The sequence below is a fragment of the Artemia sp. Qi Xiang Cuo genome, chromosome 11, assembly GCF_049724085.1.
Source record: "Artemia sp. Qi Xiang Cuo chromosome 11, ASM4972408v1, whole genome shotgun sequence".
Lineage (NCBI taxonomy): Eukaryota > Metazoa > Arthropoda > Branchiopoda > Anostraca > Artemiidae > Artemia > Artemia sp. Qi Xiang Cuo.
This window is the reverse complement of record NC_142804.1, coordinates 59645371-59666802: the sequence shown is the minus strand read 5'-3', so window position 1 is coordinate 59666802 and position 21432 is coordinate 59645371. Positions and strand designations below refer to the sequence as shown.

General features: G+C 34.0%; 1 pseudogene across 1 annotated transcript in view; it reads right to left on the bottom strand.

Annotated features, from left to right (window-relative positions):
• LOC148947190 (uncharacterized) overlaps positions 1-20879 on the bottom strand; it is a 32448-nt pseudogene extending 11569 nt beyond the window's left edge. Inside the window, exon 1 of the transcript XR_016142467.1 lies at positions 20388-20879. The product of XR_016142467.1 is annotated as an uncharacterized LOC148947190 (transcript). The remainder of the gene's footprint in view (positions 1-20387) is intronic.
• Positions 20880-21432: the final 553 nt, after the last annotated feature.

Genomic DNA, 21432 nt, shown 5'->3' with positions numbered 1-21432 from the left:
GAAAGGTTGAATGGTTCAAAGCGTTAAAAATGTAAATAGTGGCTTTGAGCTAGTTATTTATAGTGTTTGGAAATTATTTTTTTTTTTAGAGAATACATGAAAAGTTATTAATTACGAAGGTTATTAAATTTTGGTTTGCTTATAAATGAAGTTGTGAGCCATATTAAGCCCACTGAATTTTATTTTGGGAGTTAATATGTGCATACACATCGACCAGTGTGTTTATTTGTTTTGTTTAATTTTTGTTTATTATGTCATCTTTAACGGATTATATTTTGTTATTTTTTTTTGTATTTATCTAGGTCTAGATATATGTTTAGTAGATAATGATTTTTTTCGCCACCGCAACCCTCTACCGTCACATACATTAACTTTTATTGATGATGGTTAGAGATATCGTTTTACCTCCTGGGATCAGCAATGTCCTGCAACTTGAAAGTCGAAGGGTTGATTTTTCCAGCCAGCTTAATGAAAGAATATATATAAAATTATATATTAATGCTACAGAGATTTTCACAAATGAATCATGAAGGTATGTTTTTAAGGTGGGGGCACTACCCTTGTATTGGCCACTTGGCCACATAAGGGCCACTTTGGCCTTAACATTTTTTATTTGAATTGTCAGGGACTGAATTCTGTGTATAATTTCTTATCGAAACTAATAAATACTAATGTCTTTCACGTGATCGCTTTAACTGAAACGTGGTTAAAGGATTATAACTCGCAATTACTACATATCCCTTGTTATTATTTATGTGTAAGGAATCGAAAATATTACCAACATAGAGGCCTAGTAGTTTATATTCAAGCTGATTATAAGGTTTCAATAAGAGAAAATCTTAAAATATAAAGAGAAAAAATTTGCGAGTGTTTTGTTTTACATATAACTAGAGAGAGTTTGAAATTTTGCATTGCTGTAGTATATAGACCTCCACAGAGTCTGCTCAAGACTTTAGGGACCTATTTGAAGAACAATTAATGAAACTTCCACTTAACACTATGCCATGTTTTATTAAGGGGGACTTTAATATTGACCTTATAGACCAGTCATATGCTAGTACTGAATTTATTAATAGAAGTTTATCTAATGGGTTTCATCCTTGTATAAATATTCCTACAAGAATTACGGGAACATCAGCTAAGCTTCTGGATTACATCCTTTCTAATGTACCCTTGAGTCTTCCCAGGGTCCTTATCAATGATGTATCTGACCACTTTGGAGTTTCAGCTAGCTTTAGAAATGTCATGAAGGTGGTTAAAGGCAAAAAATCAAGGATTCCAGTGATCAGTAAAAGTGCGATAGTAAAACTTAAAAATGATACAGAAAAGGTGAATTGGTATGATGTTCTAGGCGATGCTCAGGACACTAATTCAAAATTTGTTTTATTTCATGAAAAGTTACAGAGTTTGATTAGTCAAGTAGTCATATTGAAGCAGTTTAATAGAAAGCACTCAAGTAAAAAACCTAGGATTGGTCCTGTGATTTTGAAGCAAATAAATGTAAGAGATAAATTGTTTAGAGCTCAAATAATTAACCCGACACGAGAAAATAAGCAATTATATAAAATTTATCGAAATAGGTTGAATACATATTTTAAGAAATGAAAAAAAGAAATATTTTGAGAAAAAGTTTAGGGAGGTCGAAGGATGCCCTAAGAAAACCTGGGGACTAATAAAAGAAGTGATTGGATTAAAAATAAATAGTGTACCTGATGAATTAGTTAGTGTAATGGGAAAGACTTTGAATTCTGAAAAGGACATATGCAATGAATTTCTGAGTTATTTTTCGAATATTGGTCTGAATTTAGCTATGTCAGTTGTACCTGATAGTGGTGATCCAACGTCCGAGTCCTTATTGGGGGACCCCATTGATGTGTCTCTTCACCTTAAACTTCTAACAGTTGATGACATTAAAAAAATTACTTATGGGTTTCGTAGTAATTCATCTGGTAGCGACCATATTACTCTAATAACACTTAAATGTATTTTTCCTGTTATAGCTGAAGTTTTATGTGGGTTAATTAATGAGTGTTTTCGTCAAGGAAAATTCCCACACTGTTTAAAAGTTGCCCGTATAACCCCAATTCATAAGGGTGGTATTCAAAATGACCCAGGAAACTATAGACCGATATCTGTTTTACCTATTATTTCCCGTGTTTTAGAGAAGTGTTTTAGTATTAGAATGATGAGTTTTTTGGAGGATCATAAGTTACTGGCAGAGACACAATTTGGGTTCCGTAGACAAAGGACAACGGAACAGGCAATGATTTATTTGATGACTATTATTAATGATGTATTAAACCAAGGTTTTAAAATAGGTGCTATATTTTTTAGATCTGATGAAAGCTTTTGACACTTTGGATCATGAACTTCTACTTAAGAAGTGTGAGGTGTGTGGTTTGAGGGGCAAATCATTAACTTTTTTAAGAAGTTTTTTAAGTAATCGTTATCAGTATGTCCAAGTAAATGATTCTTCTTCCGAAAAAAAGCGTATTGAAATAGGTGTTCCGCAAGGATCAGTTCTCTGTCCTATATTATTCTTGATATTTATTAATGATTTACCAATATGTCTAAATAATTTATGCTATAGAATAAATGAACTAACGGTAAACCCGACTAATGAAACAGTTTTACTTTTTGCTGATTAGCCATTAGCACAGCTAAGACAGCGGAGCTGCTGCAGATTTCCATGAAGGAATCAGTTAATAGAATTGCAGCATGGCTTAGGGTAAATAAATTAAGGATTAACATGGCTAAGTCTAACTTTATTATTTTCTCGCGATCACCTAACTTTTACCCATGGATAAAGGAATTAGATATGCCTAATGGCCTTATAAAACGGACTGCGTCTTTTAAATACCTTGGGATTGTAAAAGATGAAACTCTATCTTTTAAGGAACATGTTACTTTAACTAGCAAAATTCTGGCAAGAAATCTCGGTATAATGAAGAAACTCCAACATTATTTTCCTAAGTCTGTCCTTCGTCATCTTTATTTTTCGTTAATACACCCGCATATACTTTATTGTTCAAGTATTTGACTCTCTACTTTTTCTTCTACCCTAAAACCAATAAGAGTTTTACAAACTCTACAAACTCAGTGGTGTCGGTGGCCAAGTGTTCTTTGTTTTAAATATTTTGTTTTCTCTACCTCCCCCACGGACAAGCTTTGCTTTTTAGGGGAGGCAGTAATAATTTTTTGTTGCTATGTTTTTTTTTCAATAAATCGTTATTCTTGTTAAAATCCTATTTTCCTTCTTTTTTAACTTTAAATGCCGAAAGTCTCAAAGTTGATAAAATGAGGGAACTTGAGGGTTATGTCCATGTAACCAGAGCTATAATTATAACAGTTACAGAATTACATAGACAAAGTCCTGAACATCTTACAATATAAGGTTACAAACAATTTATTAAACTAAGACATCAGAATCATCCGTTAGGTAAGATAGGTGCCGGCCTAGCTTGTTTCGTACGTGGACAGTTGGCGCCGCGGCTTGTGCAGTTCCCCCATATTGATGACGATGATGAAATGATTTGGAATATGATTCGATCAAAAAAGCTTCCGAGATCTGTAACTGGCATTGTTATTGGAGTGTTTTATTGCTTGTTTAGTATGGCATCTTTCAAAAAAAGGTCTTTGCTGAAAAGTTAGACTTGTATTTTGATTTTATTACTTCTAAGCACCCAAATGTTGGAATTTGCGTTTCTGGTGATAAGAACGATCTAAGAATTGAAAGTTTCCGACTACTAAAGGTAATACTAAACTCGACGTAATTTGCACCAATTTGTCATAATATTATAATGAACCTTAAGACCTACTTCCCCTTGGTGGTAGCCACCACTACACGATAAATTGGGCTCCACTGCCTTTGTATAAAGTAAAATATGTCACTGAGAAAGATTCCTACCGACCTCTTTTGGACAGGAGTCTCTTAGAATTTGGAAATTGGATTACATCCTAGTCCTGGGATGAGGCAGCAATTTTAGAGTCCTCTGATGAAAAAGCTAAATTTTTGCAAGATAAATTAAGAAACAAATATGAAGAATGCCTTAACGAGAAAACTTTCAAGCGGTGCAACACAGATCTTCCTTACATAACCCGAGAAATTAAAGATTTGATTCAGCATAAAATTCAACTAAAAAATAACTAAAAAATTCAACTAAAAAATTGATAACCTTTTTGAATCAAAGCCTAGCATGTGGTATAAGGAAATAAAACAAATTTGTGGAAAACCCCCTAGTGGCGTTGATTTTTGTTCAGATTCAAATAATGAAACAGTTGCTAACCAGTTAAATGGTGATTTGGCCAGAATAATTCAGTCTTTGCCACCTCTTGATGTAAATAAAACGAACCAAGAGTATCAGAAAATTCCACATGATGGCGCACCTTTACCTATTATTTCTGAGGATCAAGTTTTTAGTAAAATAAAGAAACATAAACGAATTAGTATAACTCCCATAGATATTCCGACTGAACTTATAAAAGCATTTCCTGACAAATTGACTAAGCCACTGACACAAGTTTTTAATTGCATTTCAACTTCTTCAGTTTACCCACAGATATGAAAAATGAGGTATGTTACTCCAAACCCTAAAAAAGATACTGAACTTAATTTCTATGGTGTGAGGCCAATCACTTTCACCCCCTTTTTCAGCAAAATGTACAAAAGTTTTTTAGCAAATTGGCTAAAAGTTGAAGTTGAACCCCTCCTGGATCCTCATCAGTACGGTAACAGAAAGAATACATTAACATTCCATTATCTATTCAGTCTTTTACATTTTATTTTGAAGCATGTTGATGAGCCTGGTAAATGACTAAACTTAATAAAAATTGATTTTTAAAAAGGTCTCGATTTGATTGATCACACCATTTTAATTTCTAAGCTTTTAATGGATTTTAGAGTGAATCCTGCTGTTGTGAAAATCATTCGGAGTTTTTTAATAAATAGGTTCCAAATTTTAAAATATAAGAAGTCTTTCTCCAAACCCAAGCCAGTTTTTTGTGGTGTGCCTCAAAGTACCATTCTGGGCCCTATTCTTTTTCTAGTTATGATCAATGATATTGCTAATGATTGTGAAGACTGCTGGAAATATGTTGACAACCTTACCCTTGGACAAATTTGTGAAGCAAATGAATGTAGCAAAGCTCAAATTTTAATTGATAGCATGAAGACTAAAGCTTCCAGTTCAAATATGACAGTAAATCTTCAATTTTAACTATTTCATTTTTAAATTCTTCCGAACCAAATTTTCTACCAACTATCTCTGATTCTCTTAAAGCCAGGAAGATTAAACTCTTGGGAGTTATGATTACCAGTGACTTAAAATGCGTAGCAAACACATTTAGTGAAAAGTTTGAAGGATCTAATGCACAATTAGCTTGTAGCCCAGAAAAAACACAACCACTTTGATAGTAAAATTTATAGTAAACTGGATAAGAGGAATTGTAGTTTGTTATTCCGTTTTCGATCAGGTCATGTAAGTACTAATGCTAGACTATTTAGGATTGGGAAAAGCGATGGCCCTGTTTGTAGAGCTTGTAATTTGCAGAATGAGACTGTACACCCCTATCTAATTGAGTGTCGTTTCTATGAGAGACTTAGAAGGGATATGAGAAATTTATGTCAAAGAGAAAAGCTAGGCAATCTCAATGTTAGTCTTATGGTCGGGATAGGGATCAATGATGATGTTATAAGACTGGAAATGATCATGTTGTTTTTGTGTTTTGTGAAATCAAGCGGTAGAATGGAGGATTTTAGCTAAGATATTATGTTAGTTTGAAATATACATATATATATATATATATATATATATATATATATATATATATATATATATATATATATATATATATATATATATATATATATATATAGACCTGTTTTGATTAGGGCTTAACTACTGAAGAGGGTAGACTGAAAAATCATTGATAGCTGTATAATGATTGTAGTGTGTGTTCTTTCTGTATTATTGTTTGTAAAGAAAAAAAAAGCAGATAATGGTATTCAAAGTGATATGATAATGTTGTCTCAAATAATTCGGAAAAATGAGAAGAAACATGAGGAAAATGAGAAGAAAAATGAGGAAAAAAACAAAAAAAATGTTGTTTGTTTCAGATTATCCCATCAAGAAACATAGAAAAGTGTGGAACAAAGAAGATCGTCTCAACAGAAGCTGGTTACTAGAGGAGACGTTAATAATCAACAACAACATCAAAATGAGTAATTTTCAGGTTAACCAGCAAATATGGTGATATTGCTCGTCTACCTTCATATTTTCCCACAAACATTTTCATATAGTTTGTTTTTTGAAAAAAATCTTAATCAGAACATCGGGTGTTTAAAATAGAAATTAAAGAGAACTAAAATAATTTAAGAAATTATACACTAATCATCACTATTAAATTAATTACCATGAATTTTTATGCTTTACTAGTAAGAGAAACTTGTGTGTGTTTTCCCTACACTAAGAAACAGAGAAGTAAGCATCAGGACAGAGCCAAGAGCTGAACTTTAAGAATTCTAGATAGTTGCACGTGCTTGATGCAAGCTGAATTGAGTATTTCACCCACAAACCATGGAAAAATGTTTAGGATTAAGAAAATAAAGAAGTCGAGAATGCATAGATTTCTTGAAAATTTTACTAAACACTTATAATATGGATCGAGGATTTAAAGTGTGATCTACACTGTGGTGGGTGGGTGGGTGGCGCAATTGATTATTAATAAGCAAAGCATCTGCGGCAGAAGGCTCTTCTTTTCTTATGAGACAGATCTCACTGTAGTATAGCCTACATCAGAGTAATGTACTTTGTAGTGTTTGCATTAGAATGAGGAGCAAGAACAAAATTGTAATTGCTTCCAGTATAATTACAACCAACCCCACACCCTCAATGCCTTGACATAGCCTGAGGCTACATCAGAGCTTTGCTTATTTGGTCGTTTTTTTTTCCATGAAACAGCTGCTGGTGAGAGGCAAATTCGAAAAAAATACATACAAAAAAAAAAATAATCAGAGCAGCAGTTTAGGACTATATTCAAGTAGTAGGTGAAGAGGAGGGGCTCTGAGATGGAGTTGTACTGGCAATAGTCATACTTTCGGTATCTGTGGATTTAGAGCTGCCCTGAATGAAACATACTCACAAAATATAACTAGTCCTATTACATTCCTTATTTTATGCTCTCATTAAAGTGATTTGAGGAGAGGAGGGCAGGGTGGCAACAGTCCACCTCCAAGATTTTGTCACTACTCCTAGATTTCGAAGAATAGCTTTTTTGTTATTTTTTTCATTGAAAATGGTTTTTTTGGTTACTTTTATTGAAAAAATTAAAAAACAACATCATACCCCCCTGGATTCTGAAAAATACATTTACCCCTCTCTAATTTCTGTGAACTTAGCTTCTTTCCCTTTTTTAATTCCATGGCCAGAACTACACTAAATAGCTCTTTTTACATACCTTCTTAATAAAAGAGTTCTTTCTTTAGCATCAGCTTTTTACCCAATCGCTTCGGCTTGTCTAAAAGAGGCGGTCGGAAACACTTCTTATATCAAACAGTCGTGGGAACGAACTGTGAGTAAGGACCTGCCTCAAGAGTAACAAAAACTATTATGTTGATTTCAAATTGATTAAGTTAAGTCATATCCATTAAAGGCTAGGAGCCTGATTTTCAAAAAAGCGCAAAGGCTTTAATGGATAAATTACTATATTTTCTAAATGGCTAAAGAATCAATGAAAATTACACCGTCAGATTCAGAGTATCAGAAAACCCTACTGCAGAGGTTTCAAGCTCCTATCTGCAAAAATATGGATTTTTTTATTTTTTTTGCGAGAAGAAAGACCACGGATGCGTGTTTATTTGTTGTTTTTTTTTTTCAGGGGTGATCGTATCGACTCATTGGTCTTAGAACATCGTGAGAGGCCTCATTTAAACGGAAATGAGAAGTTCTAGTATCGTTTTTAAGTGACCAAAATTTTTGAGCACAACTAAGCCCCCTTCTCCGCCCCTTTTTTCTCAAAATCGTCTGATAAAAATTTTGAGATCGCCATTTTGTCCCTCATAGCTGAAAGACCCAATAACTATGACTTTGGATATAACATTATCCCCTCACAGCCCCAGGGTAAAGATATTAAAGTTATAAAATTTGCCCATTGTTTACGGATAGTATTTAATATTGGGAAGTATGGATACATTTTCGTGTTGGGGGCGGATTTTCCGATTGGAGGTTTTCCATGGGGAATGTTCCTTGAGGAGGGAAGTTTCAAGGGAGTGAATTTGTCAGGGGAAATCATGCACTGGGGAATTTTTTCAGAATTCCTATACAAAATTATTTTTATATGTCTTGCTTTCTCTTTTCCGTCTCAATTTTATGCGTAGAGTTGTTAAGGGCAATTGTCCCGGGTAAATTTCTAGAGGATATTTCCATGAAGGTGGGGCCAGATTTCCTGGCATTACTTCCAGATAGAAAATATGTTTTTGAGGAGGAAACTCCCCACAACCGTCAGGGCAAGGGTTTTAAGTTGTGCCCGGGGGGCATATAAGAACGATGTTGGCACAATGTATTATTTATCATTTTTTTTTCCTTTAGAGTAAGAAAATTCGTATCGAAGAAATTGTCGTAGAAACTTCGAAAAGGGCCCATTAATTGGAAAATGGAGTGGCTTGTGCCCTTTTGAATAGTCGAAAGTGATTGGAAGGCAACTAACACCTCTTCCATGCCCACTATATCCCGAAACACATCCAACCAAAGTTTTAGATTACCATTTTGTTCAGCATAGTTGATTTCCAGATAGAAATAATGTTTTTGAGGAGGACCCCAAAGCCCTCAGGATAAGGGTTGTAAGTAATGTCCTCAGGGCATATAAGGTTTTTTTTTATAGAAGGCGTTGTCGTAGAAACTTAAAAAGAGTTCCTTCGATTGGAAATTGAAAGAGATACTGCCCCTTCTGATGGTCGAAAGTGAATGGATGTTAACTAACCCCCCTCTCACGCCCACCTTTTCCCCAAGCATATCCAATCAAAATTTTGAGATAGTCATTTTATTCAAAATAGTTTCAAGTTCTAGAAATTGGGTCTTTGAGGATGACAACACCCCCCCCCCACAGCCCTCAGGGCGAGGGTTGTAAGTTATACCCTGGGGGCATATAAGGTTTTGTATAGACAACGTTGTCGTAGAGACTTCAGTAAGGGCTTATTCGATTGAAAATTTAAATCGTCATTTCCTTTTTTAATAGTCGAAAGTGATTCTAAAGCAACTGGCACCCCTTCCACGCCCACCATTCTCCCAAACACATCCAATCAAAATTTTGATATAGCCATTTTGTTCAATATAGTTGAAAGTTTTAGAAATTACATGTTTGAGCAGGACACTCCCCCCACAGTCTTCAGGAGGAAGGGTTATAAGTTATGCCCTGAGAGCATATATGGTTCTTATGGAAGGAATGCTCGCATAAACTTAGAGAGGGCTCATTTGATTGTAAATTGAAAGTTCTAGTTCACTTTTTAAGCGTTAAAAGATATCAGAGGGTAACCACCCCCCCCGCCCCAAACCCTTTTTTCCCAAATGCATCCAATAAAAATTTTAAGATAGATATTGTGTTAAAAATAGTTCAAAGATCATATAACAAAAATTCCGGTGTTGACACAACCCCCAGGGCCCGGGGCAGGGGTTGTAAGTTGTGCCCTGGGGGCATATATGGGTCTTATGGAACGGATACTCGTATTAACTTCAAAGAGGGCTCATTCGACTGGAAATTGAATGTTCTAGTTCAATTTTTAAGAGTCAAAAGAGATTAGAGGGCACCTAGTCCCCCCCCCCCTCCACGCTATTTTTTCATCAAACGCATTCGATAAGAACTTCGAGATAGCTTTTTTTCAAATAGTTCAAAGACCATGTAACGAAAACTCCGGGTCGACACAGCCCCCCCGGGCCCGAGGGTAGGTGTTGTAAGTTATGCCCTGGGGGAATATATGGTTCTTATTGAAGAGATGCTCGTAAAAACTTCAGAGATGGCTCATTTGATTGGAAATTGAAAGTTCTAGTTCAGTTTTCTAGAGTCAAAAGAGATTGGAGGGCAACTAGCCCCCCCCCCCCCCGCGTCCCTTTTCTCCAAATGTATCCAATAAAATTTTGAGATAGCCATTAAGTTAAAATTGCTTAAAAGTCAGATAACAAAAAGTCAGGTGTCGTCACAATCCCCCAGGGCCCGGGGTCGGTGTTATAAGTTATGCCCAGGGGCATATAAGGCTCGTATGAAAGGGATGCTCCTATAAACATCAGAGAGGGCTCATTTGATAGGAAATTGAAAGTTCGAGCTCAATTTTTAATAGTCAAAAGAGATCCAAGGGTATCTAGCCTCCCCCACCCGACGCCTTCTTTTTCCAAACCCATCTGTTGAAAATTTTGAGATTAACATTTTGTTAAAAGTAGTTTAGAGGTCGGATAAGAAAACCTCCGATGTCAATACAACCCCCCAGGGCCCAGGGGAAGGCGTTCTAAGTTATTCCCTAAGGACATGCAGGGTTCTTATGAAAGGGATGCTCGTATAAACTTCATAGATGGATCATTTGATTGGAAATTGAATGTTCTACTTCAATTTTTAGGAATCAAGAGAGTTAGGGGCAACTATCCCCCCCCCCCATGCTCTTTTTTCCCAAAACCCATCCACTACAAATTTTGAGATAGCCAGTTTTGCTTTAAATTGTTCAAAAATTAGATAACAAAAACTCCTCCCAGGGTCCGGGGGATAGGCATTGTAAGTGTTGTCTTGGGGGAGTCTATGGTTCTTATGAAAGGGATGCTCGTATAAACTTCAGAGGAGGCTCATTTGATTGGAAATTGAAAGTTCTAGTTCAATTTTTAAGAGTCAAAAGATATCCGAGGGCAACTAGCCCGCCCCCCTCACAAACCCTTTTTTCCCCAAGCCCATCCGATAAAATTTTTATAATAGCCATTTCATTAAAAATAGTTCAAAGGTCAGATAAGAAAAATTCCTGTGTCAACTGAACCCGCCAGGGCCCGGAGGCAGGCGTTATGAGTAATGTTCTAGGGGCATATATAGTTCTAATGGAAGGGATGCTCGTATAAACTTCGGATAGGGCTCATTTGATTGGAAATGGAAAGTTGTTGTTCACTTTTTAAGAGCCAAAAGAGATCGGAGGGCAACTAGTCCCTCTCCCTCTCCTCCACGCCCAAAATGCATTTAAAACGACCAGAAATTACAATCGAAAAACAAATGAAACCCAAAGCGAAGGGAGATTGAAATAAACAATAACATCAAGCATAAAGTTAACAGATACTGATCTGTAATAAATAAATCCTAAATTAGTGAAAATTAAATTTAGTAATCACGTTAAAATTCAAACGAAGCAAAACTGCTACAAACAGGAGTTTGGCTACTGCCTCCCTCTACCTCTCTTAACAGTAAAAAATTAAAGATTATTGTGGCATATCCGCTTTATTAAAAAGTGTATGTATTTGGAACAATGTATTTTACTTTTTCAAAACTTCAACAAAAAATAAATCACTAGAATATCCAAGAAAACTGGAAATAAATAATGAAAAAATAAACGGAATATTTAACATATGACAGTATTTTTTTCAGCTTTTTAATGTTATCAATGTAAAATAATGTGTATAACCTGTTTTGTTTTCAGTAAAGCACAAATGACACAAAACATGATTGAAATTTCACGGTTAGGAGGGTAGAAGTAGTAAAAAATGTGTCTCTAGTAAATTAAATTTCTTTAAAATTGCTTTAATGTTGAATTTTCAATTTATTTTACTTTTTTTAGAATCTCTTTATTCATCTAGGTCACCGTCTCATATCTTTATGATTGAGTACTTGGAGAGCAAAAACCTCCCACCTCTTCCTTTTGATATTCTCCCTCCCCCTTTAAACTTATCAAAATTTAAAATGTTCACCCCCAACTGTCAATCTTGTCCAGTCATTTAACGTTGCAATACTTATGTATTCCTTCACGAATCTTATCTTAAAACAAAAAATAACTAACTTAAGGTTTATTCTGACTTAAACGTCACCCCATTCTAGACTTCCTAAATGACCTTTTAATCAATATAAATTTGATTCATTCCAAACAAATATTTCTCGTTATTTCTATGCCACTAATTTACCAGCCTGAAGTAATAGCCCATCGCCCTATGTTCAGTGTTGCCAAATTTTGAAGAAAACATCCCTCGCCGATGGTTTTTGGATGGGTAACAGTAAACTGTAAGAATTTCAAATTTAGAATTAGCATAAAAAGCCAATACTGCCGGCGTAGTAATTGTCACAAGAATCAAGTTTTTATTTTGTTGAATATTGGTCCAAGTCAATCTTTACTTCCAGTATTTTTTCACAAACTATTAGATAAGATTCTCTTGTGACAAAAACTTTTTAAACTTGTTCATTTTTTTAGTTGAATAGGACAATAAAAAGTAAGAGGGTCAATTTGACAGCTGGATAGTAAGTTTAAATTTTGTTTTTCTTTTGCTACTCTATTTTTTTTCTTAATGTAGGAATAAATAATGGATTTAAGTTCAAGGGGAAGAACTGTCCTGTTAAGAAAGAGGTATATTTTACATGGCTGTTATAAAATCAAAAAATGGTATCCATGCAGGAAGGATGATTTTTGAGTATCTCTACTCCTTGTGTAAACTATTCTAAGGCATAGGAAATTGTATAAATGCAAGTCTATATCTGTTATAATCTATGAAAGCAATCTTTGTGTAATTTTGGTTTGAGTTTCTTTTAAAATTAAATGTTTAATAATTACATATATTGTTGATTAAACGAATTGATCCTTTTGTCAGGAATCTTTGCGGTTTAAAATTTATTGTATTTTATTTTATTTTGCAGGCAATTTAGTTGTTCTTTTTATTTGAGAGTTCTTTTCTAAAAGTATTTAAAAATAAACTTATTCATACGAAAAAAAACAAATCCCTGAAATATATTCCATGTCACCCAACCACTTCTGACCCCCCTTGGAAAATTTTCTGCTGTGGCCTTGTAGGCTAGGCTGTAGGGGGTAACTTTTGTCTAAATTAAAATGTTGAGAAATAGAAATTTTCTAAGACCGTAGTCAGTTAATCCAAACATGTCTAGTCTTAATTATCAGCTAGTCCCAAATATTATTTTCAGATTGCATACTCTGAGCTCTATTCTGTGTTTTTTTTTTTTTTTTGTAGTTTTGACAATTCATCTCCAGCACCCTCTCTATATAGCTCTAAGTTATACACAAAACAAAAACAAAATGAAAATTGCATCATTAGATTTCTTGTTTTATGGTCCTTTTCAGCATAATAGTTGTTACCCTGACAATCTCCCCCTCCCTGATAACATACATATAGCCGTAATAATATATTTGTTTGTGGTTTTTTCTATGGATTGATCTATTGTACATCAGGTTAATCTGAGTGGACTGTATATAGTAAGAACTTCATTGTTTTTTATGTCAGTCTAGGGTTATAGCCTATGAGATTATTAAGATAACTCAACAACATTGTCAGAACATGAACATGAATTGTCAGAAACATGAGCAAAACCATCAATAAGTGTGGTAAAATTCTACTTTAGCTACTGTTGGCTATCTTGGAAAAGGGTTAGGTTAGAAAAATAAAATTTTCAGGGATGGGTCTATAGAATAAAGTATGTCATTTGAAGGTATTTTTAAATGCCTACTTCCACTCTTTCTCCCTCTAGAGGGTTCTGAAATTTGCCAACATGACAGGTCTATACTTATTGAAATTTTGACAAAACAACATTTTACCTTAATTTTCAGTTATCAGTTTCTTTTTCTCTGGCTTTAGTTCTGAAAATGCAATTCCTGTTATTTGAAAAGAATTTTAAGCCATATCAATGTTTTTTTCAAAATTTAAGAAATGTATTTGCGTATCTTTAAAACCTTATAAATTGGGATTAAGTAAAGATGTGAAGCCAAAGCAATTTTGCTGTACTTCATTTAAGCTAAAGATCTATTTTGTAAGGTTTTACTTTTATAACACATGGATTTTTAAAGGTCATCAAAGGTCAGGACCCTCTAGAGGGAGAAGGAGTGGAGGTAGGTACTTCAAAATACCTTCCTGAGACATAAAAGCCTGTGGCCCCATCCCTGAGTTTCATTTTACAAACCTAAGCCCTTTCTAAGATAGTCAAAAGTGTATAGACTTAACAATATGAAAATTTATTTCTTTATGTTCTTGCATGTTTCCTTCTAGAGAACTGCTAGGCTATTCTTAACCATTACAAAAGATACTTTTCAATCAGGACATCTGTTTAAGCTTAGACACTGTCTCAGTATTGGGGTCTTAATCTAGGCTAAGTAAGCATTTTAGAATCTCATAAAGTAATTTTCAGAATGTTTTGGTGTTTCTTTGTGAGGAGGAGCAACTGTGAACTATGATCTAATAAACCAAGTGAAGATTTACAACTATGACACCAGAGAAGCTCTAGCCTTTCCTTGCTAGACACCCCAATTTATCATACCTATTATTATAATATCAACCTTAATATGTATGGTTGATGCAGCCTAAGGTTATGAGCTCAACTATTAAAGTCTCTCTGACCTGAGAGATTTGAGTCTCCTCTTGACAGCAATGTCAGTTGAGACTTCTTTCAATATGACTAATTTTCTTCCTTCTCAGCACAATGCCATTAGCTGCAACTGCTTTCAATACATCAAGTATCAATTCACCTCAGCTTCAATCTAAAAAAGAGCAGACAACCTTCCTATATAGCATTTTTTTTACATGGACATATACAGGGTTGCCAACTGGGCATATTTTATGTCCAAATGACATATTTCTATGTGCCTGGACATAATAGAGAAAAAAATGGACACATTTTAGACATTTGGGACATAAAGTGGACACATTTTCCAAATTTATGATGTAAAACAAATTAGTTTCATAAAAACATGTCACTCATCACCAAATGAGTGCTAAGACTTATATCTACTTATTTTTAAGCTCTGTATTGTATTTTATGGGGTTGCTTGCTCTTCTCTGAAGCAAACTTGCTGAAAATGCCTTCAAAAGTCTTTCACCAATAAATGGTATTATTAACCATGATTTTTACTTGCCACAGTCAAGATAAAGACAAGCTGTCACCTTTTTCATATAAACTTACTTCTGGCTTCCAAACGTCACAAAAAAACCTCAATGAAAAGTTAACAAAATGAAACCTTTTGATTGTTGATGGTCTGAAACTAAAACTAAGGCCAAGTGGTCAAGCACCCGGGGTAAATTCCTTCAATTTGAAAATTTTAATCATGGGAAAGGAGCTGAGAGAACTTACTGCACTTACTGCACATTTACATCAGAAATAAAATTTAACCCCCCCCCCCCTAATGTGCTAATATATACCCTGGACTGGTATATATAGGGGTGGGGTTAAAATTCATTTCCAACAAAATTGATTATTATATTTGGAAAGAGCATAAAAGGGCATCAAATGGTATCTTTACTTTATTCATATGTCAATAATATGAATGGCAAAAAATTTACCGATGGGTCTCCATGTCTGGTTCCCTTATACAGTATATAGTGGTGGGTACCGCATAATGCATAAGTACCTATATAGACATATAGTAGTAAATATACATAGTATACATAAATACTATATATATTTACTTAGTTTCTAATACTATAAAGTAATATATAAAGTATAAGCCAAAAATTGGGGCACTTCCTATTTTTATAATATGCAAAAATTGTAGTTATCAAACTTTGAAATTGATTTTGGTATACTTACTACCCAGCGCCTCTAATATGCAGATGTATAGATAGACGAATTGTATTATTCCCATGTTTCCCCATTTCTTGCTTTTGTCAGCATTTATTTGATTATGGTTATACTAGTTGAAAAAAGTATTGCATGGCAAAATGCATAGAAAATAATTAATTTTTACTATATTTTTTGCACATTAAGGAGGGAAAGCATAGTGGAATCACTTTAAAAAATTATATATATATATATATATATATATATATATATATATATATATATATATATATATATATATATATATATATATATATATATATATATATATATATATATATATATGTATTTGAGGAGGGGACAACCCTTTTCATATATGGAATAATTTCTGTTTATTTGAAGCTTTAATATTGCTCCTTACTTTCAGTTAAAAAAAACTTGTTTTTTTTATTTAATTTCTGAACATTTGAATTAATGCAGCTTTGATTTTGGCTCACCGTACATTAATAATTAAAACAAGATTTGCATATTAATTTTACTTTTTTGGCCAAATGGCTTTTGCATACTTTTGATCTGAAGTAAATTACAAATTAACTTATGTAACCCCCAGTCAATACTTAATGTCAATATTTAAGTTTTAATGTCACTCCTTACTTTCAGTTAAGAAAAACTTGTTTTTTTTTTTAATTAATTTGTGAATGTCTTTAGATTAATGCATGTTTGAATTTTGGCTCACACTACATGAATAATTAGGACAAAAATTAGCACATTAATTTTACTTATTTGGCTAAATGGCCTTCTCAAAAGTTGTTTAATATTCTTTACAAACGTTTCTTATTAGTAATAACTATATGTAACTTACAAATTAACTTACATAACAAATTTCTATATTTGCATATTTTTATTACATATATTAGGGGGTTTGCCCCCTAGTTAATACCTTGCTCTTTATGCTAAAATTCAAATTTTCTTCCAGTTTTTTTAAGAATGGCCCCTTAATCACAAATGCCAATAATTAGAATAAATAGCTCTGATGAAACTAAACAAAAAAAAATTAGTGCAAAGAGCAAGGTAATGACTAGGGGGCAAACCCAATCATGTATATATTAATTTCTGTTTTTTTTTTAAGTTTTGGTGTTGCTCCTTACTTTCAGTTGGAAAAATTGTTTTTTGTTTAATTTCTTATTGTTTTTTAAATAGTGCTGCGAAATCCAGTGCCCCCTTCATGGCAATGTCCCTTCCTCCATGGAAAGATCCTCCCATGAAAAACCACGCCCCCCCCCAACTATCAGAAAAAAATTGCCCTGAAAACTTCTGTCTACTTTTCCATAACCAATATTATATGTAATCATTGGACATCACATAAAGAAAGAAAAACGAGAAAAACTATGTCATTGGACATAGTTCATAACTTGCAGACCATCCCCTGGAGACTGTGAGGGTGATCCTCAAAGATATAGTTATTGTATTTTTCAAACATGCAGAAAAAAAAATGGCTATCTAAAAATTATGATCCGGTGACTTTTGGAAAAAAATGAGCATTGGAGGGGGCTTAGTTGCCCTCCATTCTTTTTGGTCACTAGAACTTTTAATTTCTGTTCTGAATAAGCAAATTTATCAGTTTTCTGGTCTACCCTAAGAAAATGTAAGGATAGAGAAAAATACAAGGATCTTTGTGATTTTATGCTAATATTATACAGCCTGCCACACTCTTCAGCAGCTGCTGAAAGACTTTATGCTGCTTGGTAACATGAAAACTAAATTATGGAATGGTCTTCTAATGCAAACAACTAGTTGTTTAATGCATGTAAAGCAACTAATTTGGCATTCTGGAATGTTGCTGGAATCCAGGATTATATATTTTGAAATGCAAAAGAAGAAATAAGGCTGACTCTCATGCTGAACATAATTTGCAATAAATAATAAGATTAATACCAGTCTAATCGAAGGAGTTCAGAGACGTACCACAAAGTGCATAGCTGGCCTACAAGATCTCCTGTACAACAAGAGACTGGAACACATGCAGCTGCCAACACTCGTCTTCAGACGCCACCGTGGTGATATGATGCTGACCTACAAGTATAATGCACAACCAAATAACCCCCTTTTTACCAAACATTCAAGTCAGCACCATACAAGAGGACACTCACATAAGCTGTCAAAACACAAACGCAGCAACACTTCTTCTCCAAGCATGTTGTCAATGATTGGAATAGCATTCAAGCTGAAACAGCAACTGCACCCACTGCTGTGTCCTTCAAGTCCAGACTGGACAAGGAATGGAATGACAAGCCATGAAAATATGAGTGGGACTGTCTGTCCCACTCAACTACTGACTAATGCCAAATTCATCATAATGAGTGTCTTGCTAGGAGGCTGATGCCACTTGTCATGCCCAACCATCTTGCATACTCGATCCGAAGTTGCTGTTGTGCAGTGGTGTCAGCTCTATACCACTGAGAATGGTCATCACAGGCCATACCTATCTTGTGGCCACTGATACCAAGTGGGCTTAAATTGCATCTCTCCAGCAGACCTCTCCTATGGCGTGTCACTGGGCCCTAACAGAGTGACAAATTTTTTGCCATCATTGACCACGAGCACAACAGATCCAGTATGGACCTTAATTTGCTCTGAAGTGCAAATTAAGGTAATTAGAAGACTAATCTTAAGCTCCCACAAATTATTTTTAGTGTTTACTTGTTTTTACAAGTTTTGTGCTTGTATTAAATGTTTTTTTTTTGTTTTCAACATATCTGATGTTGATGAGCTGCTTTGAAAGATGTTTCCAGAGCATCTTTTGGTCAATATCCCAATTGATAAGAAAAATAACCTTGAGGTTCTGAAATTTCAAGATGGACATATTTAAGACAAAATATGGACAAATTTTGGCTAAAAATGACATAATTTTGGATACTCAGGGGACATATTTATGGACCAAAAAGTTGGCAACCCTGGACAAATATCATTGCTAAAACCATCAGTCAAACATATTCCACATACAATCCCTTTTTTCAACACTGACAATGCAGCAATTACATTACTATGAACATCAGATAAAATCTTTTTCTCTACCACACTCCTGTAGCCTATAAACTTAATAAACAGGTCTGTCATCCTATACTCCAAAAAAATCATCATCAATCGAAATTCCTAATGCAAGTGCTACTGAAAACTCTCCTAAATTTTTCTCTTTGCACAAATTCATCAATTCTTTTCTCAAATTTTCATATTCCTTATATTCAACAACATAGCCTAATGCAAAATACTTCCTATCTCACAACAATGATCACACTGAGGATACCTACATGGTTTGACCAAAACAGAACATTAAGCAACCATATTTTCTTTTTAATCTAGGCCTACTATAATTTTTCATATCAAAGCCAGGCTTCTTTTTCTGGGTAAGAGCTATATTACTACTATTATTCCTTATTTCCTCAAAATATTTTTGGTAAATCCTTCTAACCATCTCTCTAATCTGTTTATATGTTTCTGTAGGATGTGTAAGAGTCATATTTTTTCATGTCAGTTTGGCATATTTGTCTGCTTTTTCATTACCTGCAACCCCCACATGGGCTGGATACCACAAAAATTGTATAACTATTCCTTTCTCAACAATCTTCAGAAAAGAACTATAACACTTATGGCCCTCATCATTTGGTTTATTTGGAAAATTCTTTAGGGAAGGAAACTTACTTTTTAATATTTCAATTTTATGCCAATACTAACAGCATTAGCTGTGTTTGTTTTCATTGTTCTATGGAAATCAAATCCTCAGTTTTACAATTAAGCTGTTTGTTTTTGCCATTCTATGAAATGTTTTGCTTATAAGCCATTCTTTGAAATGTCATTCTTTGTCCTTAGTACTGTTGTTCTTAGAACAATGAACTGAGCCTTATACTCTGTTCAACAACTTTAGCATTACTTTTGGGCGCCAAGTTTTAAAATATAAAAAACATGACAGAAAACAAGTTTATTGTTTATTCAATTTTGTATATTTTGTCAATGGGGTCTTTCATCTAAAAAGTGGTAGTGATTTGTTTTTTGTATATGTGGCACAGTTTTCAAATCTTCAGCAAGTTCTGGAAGCATTTTTGGTATACATTGCTTTCCAAACTTTCAGGCTAAGTGCCACAACTATGATTATTGTCTAGTCTATAGGCTAGGTTCTATGAAATTCATGAATTTCTTAGAAAAACAAGGAAAGAAGTGAAAATGAAAGTTCTTTCACTGCAAAATATATTAACTAGGATTATTGTACATATTGTGAAGTTAGAAATCTTGGTCAATATCTATGAAATCATATTATTGAGTTAGGAATAAAGTGAGTACACCATTTGATGCCTTTTTTTATGCTGATTACAAATATAATAAGCATTTTTATCGGAAATGAATTTCAACCCCCCCCCCCTATATAGCCTATACCTGAATTGGGTTGAACTCATTTCAAGGGGGAGGCTGAAACTCATTTCCAATAGAAATGCTTGTTATATTCGTAATCAGCATAAAAAAGGCATTGAATGGTGTATTCACTTTTGTCCTAGGCCTAACTCAATAATATGATTTCATAGATATTGACCAAAATCTTTTCTTAACATGCCTCCTTAGGTGGTGGACTGCTTTTACATTTATACCCTTTAATTTTATAGGACATATCTTGGCCCTACCTCTTCTTCATCATCAGATTCCTTGTCTAGCCATTCCTCTTCTTCCTTTTTTGGTATAGAAACAACACCAGGTGAAGGTTCTTCTTTGGATGCAACTGATGAATTTTTTTAGGACCTTCTTTAGCTTTACCTGAACTAATCTCATCCTTCTTGGTTAATTTTGACTCATCAACATCATCATCTCTAACAACATTCTCTATTTTTTCAGTCTCTTCTTTAATGTCAGGTACATCACTTTTTACATCAGCTGCTAGATTTAAAGCAGCTTCAATCACAGGATCACTGTCAGTTTTAGCATCTTGGTTAACATTCAAAATCTGAGATACTTCCAAGTCCAAATCTGAGCCATTGGAGTCACTCCGGACTGCAGGTACCATCACAGGAGACTCTGATATACCAGATGGTGGCCCAGAGATTATTTCAACATCATTATTATCCTCTTCTATATCATTTACTGTGGTAGCCATTTGTGTAATTTTCAGTTTAGCCTAGATTTTCTTGTTTTTAAAGCTTTACTTCTTATCAAAAGGTGTAGCGGCGACGATCGAAATTTGAATTGCCATCTATTTATTAGTTTATTTTATTAACCTAGATAACAATTTTTGATCCGACCACCAAACCCTGTTTCCTTTACTTATTTATAGACATAGCGGAAAGCTAATCAAAAAAGTAAAATGTGAAAAAACTGCATTTTCAGTGGAAAAATGCAAGATGATTCATTAGCAAATTTAAATTTAGAACTTCTATGAGATAAACATGATCTTATTAATTTAAGAACCAATCCTTGTATTCCGCTGTTTTCCAACTTATCAAAAGTCAATTACATGAATAACTGTTTCAACAGGTTTTTAAGGTAAAAAAAAAAGTTGCTGCCAAATGACTATCATCAATAACCTGTAAATAAAGATATAAGGCAGCTAATGATAGCTAATAGCGTCAATAAGCCATTCAGGGATAATATAGATTATCTCTAAGATTTGTATTTATTAAATTCTAATGTTAAAGCCATCGATTGATTCGTTTTATTTTTTCTTATAAAAAAAAC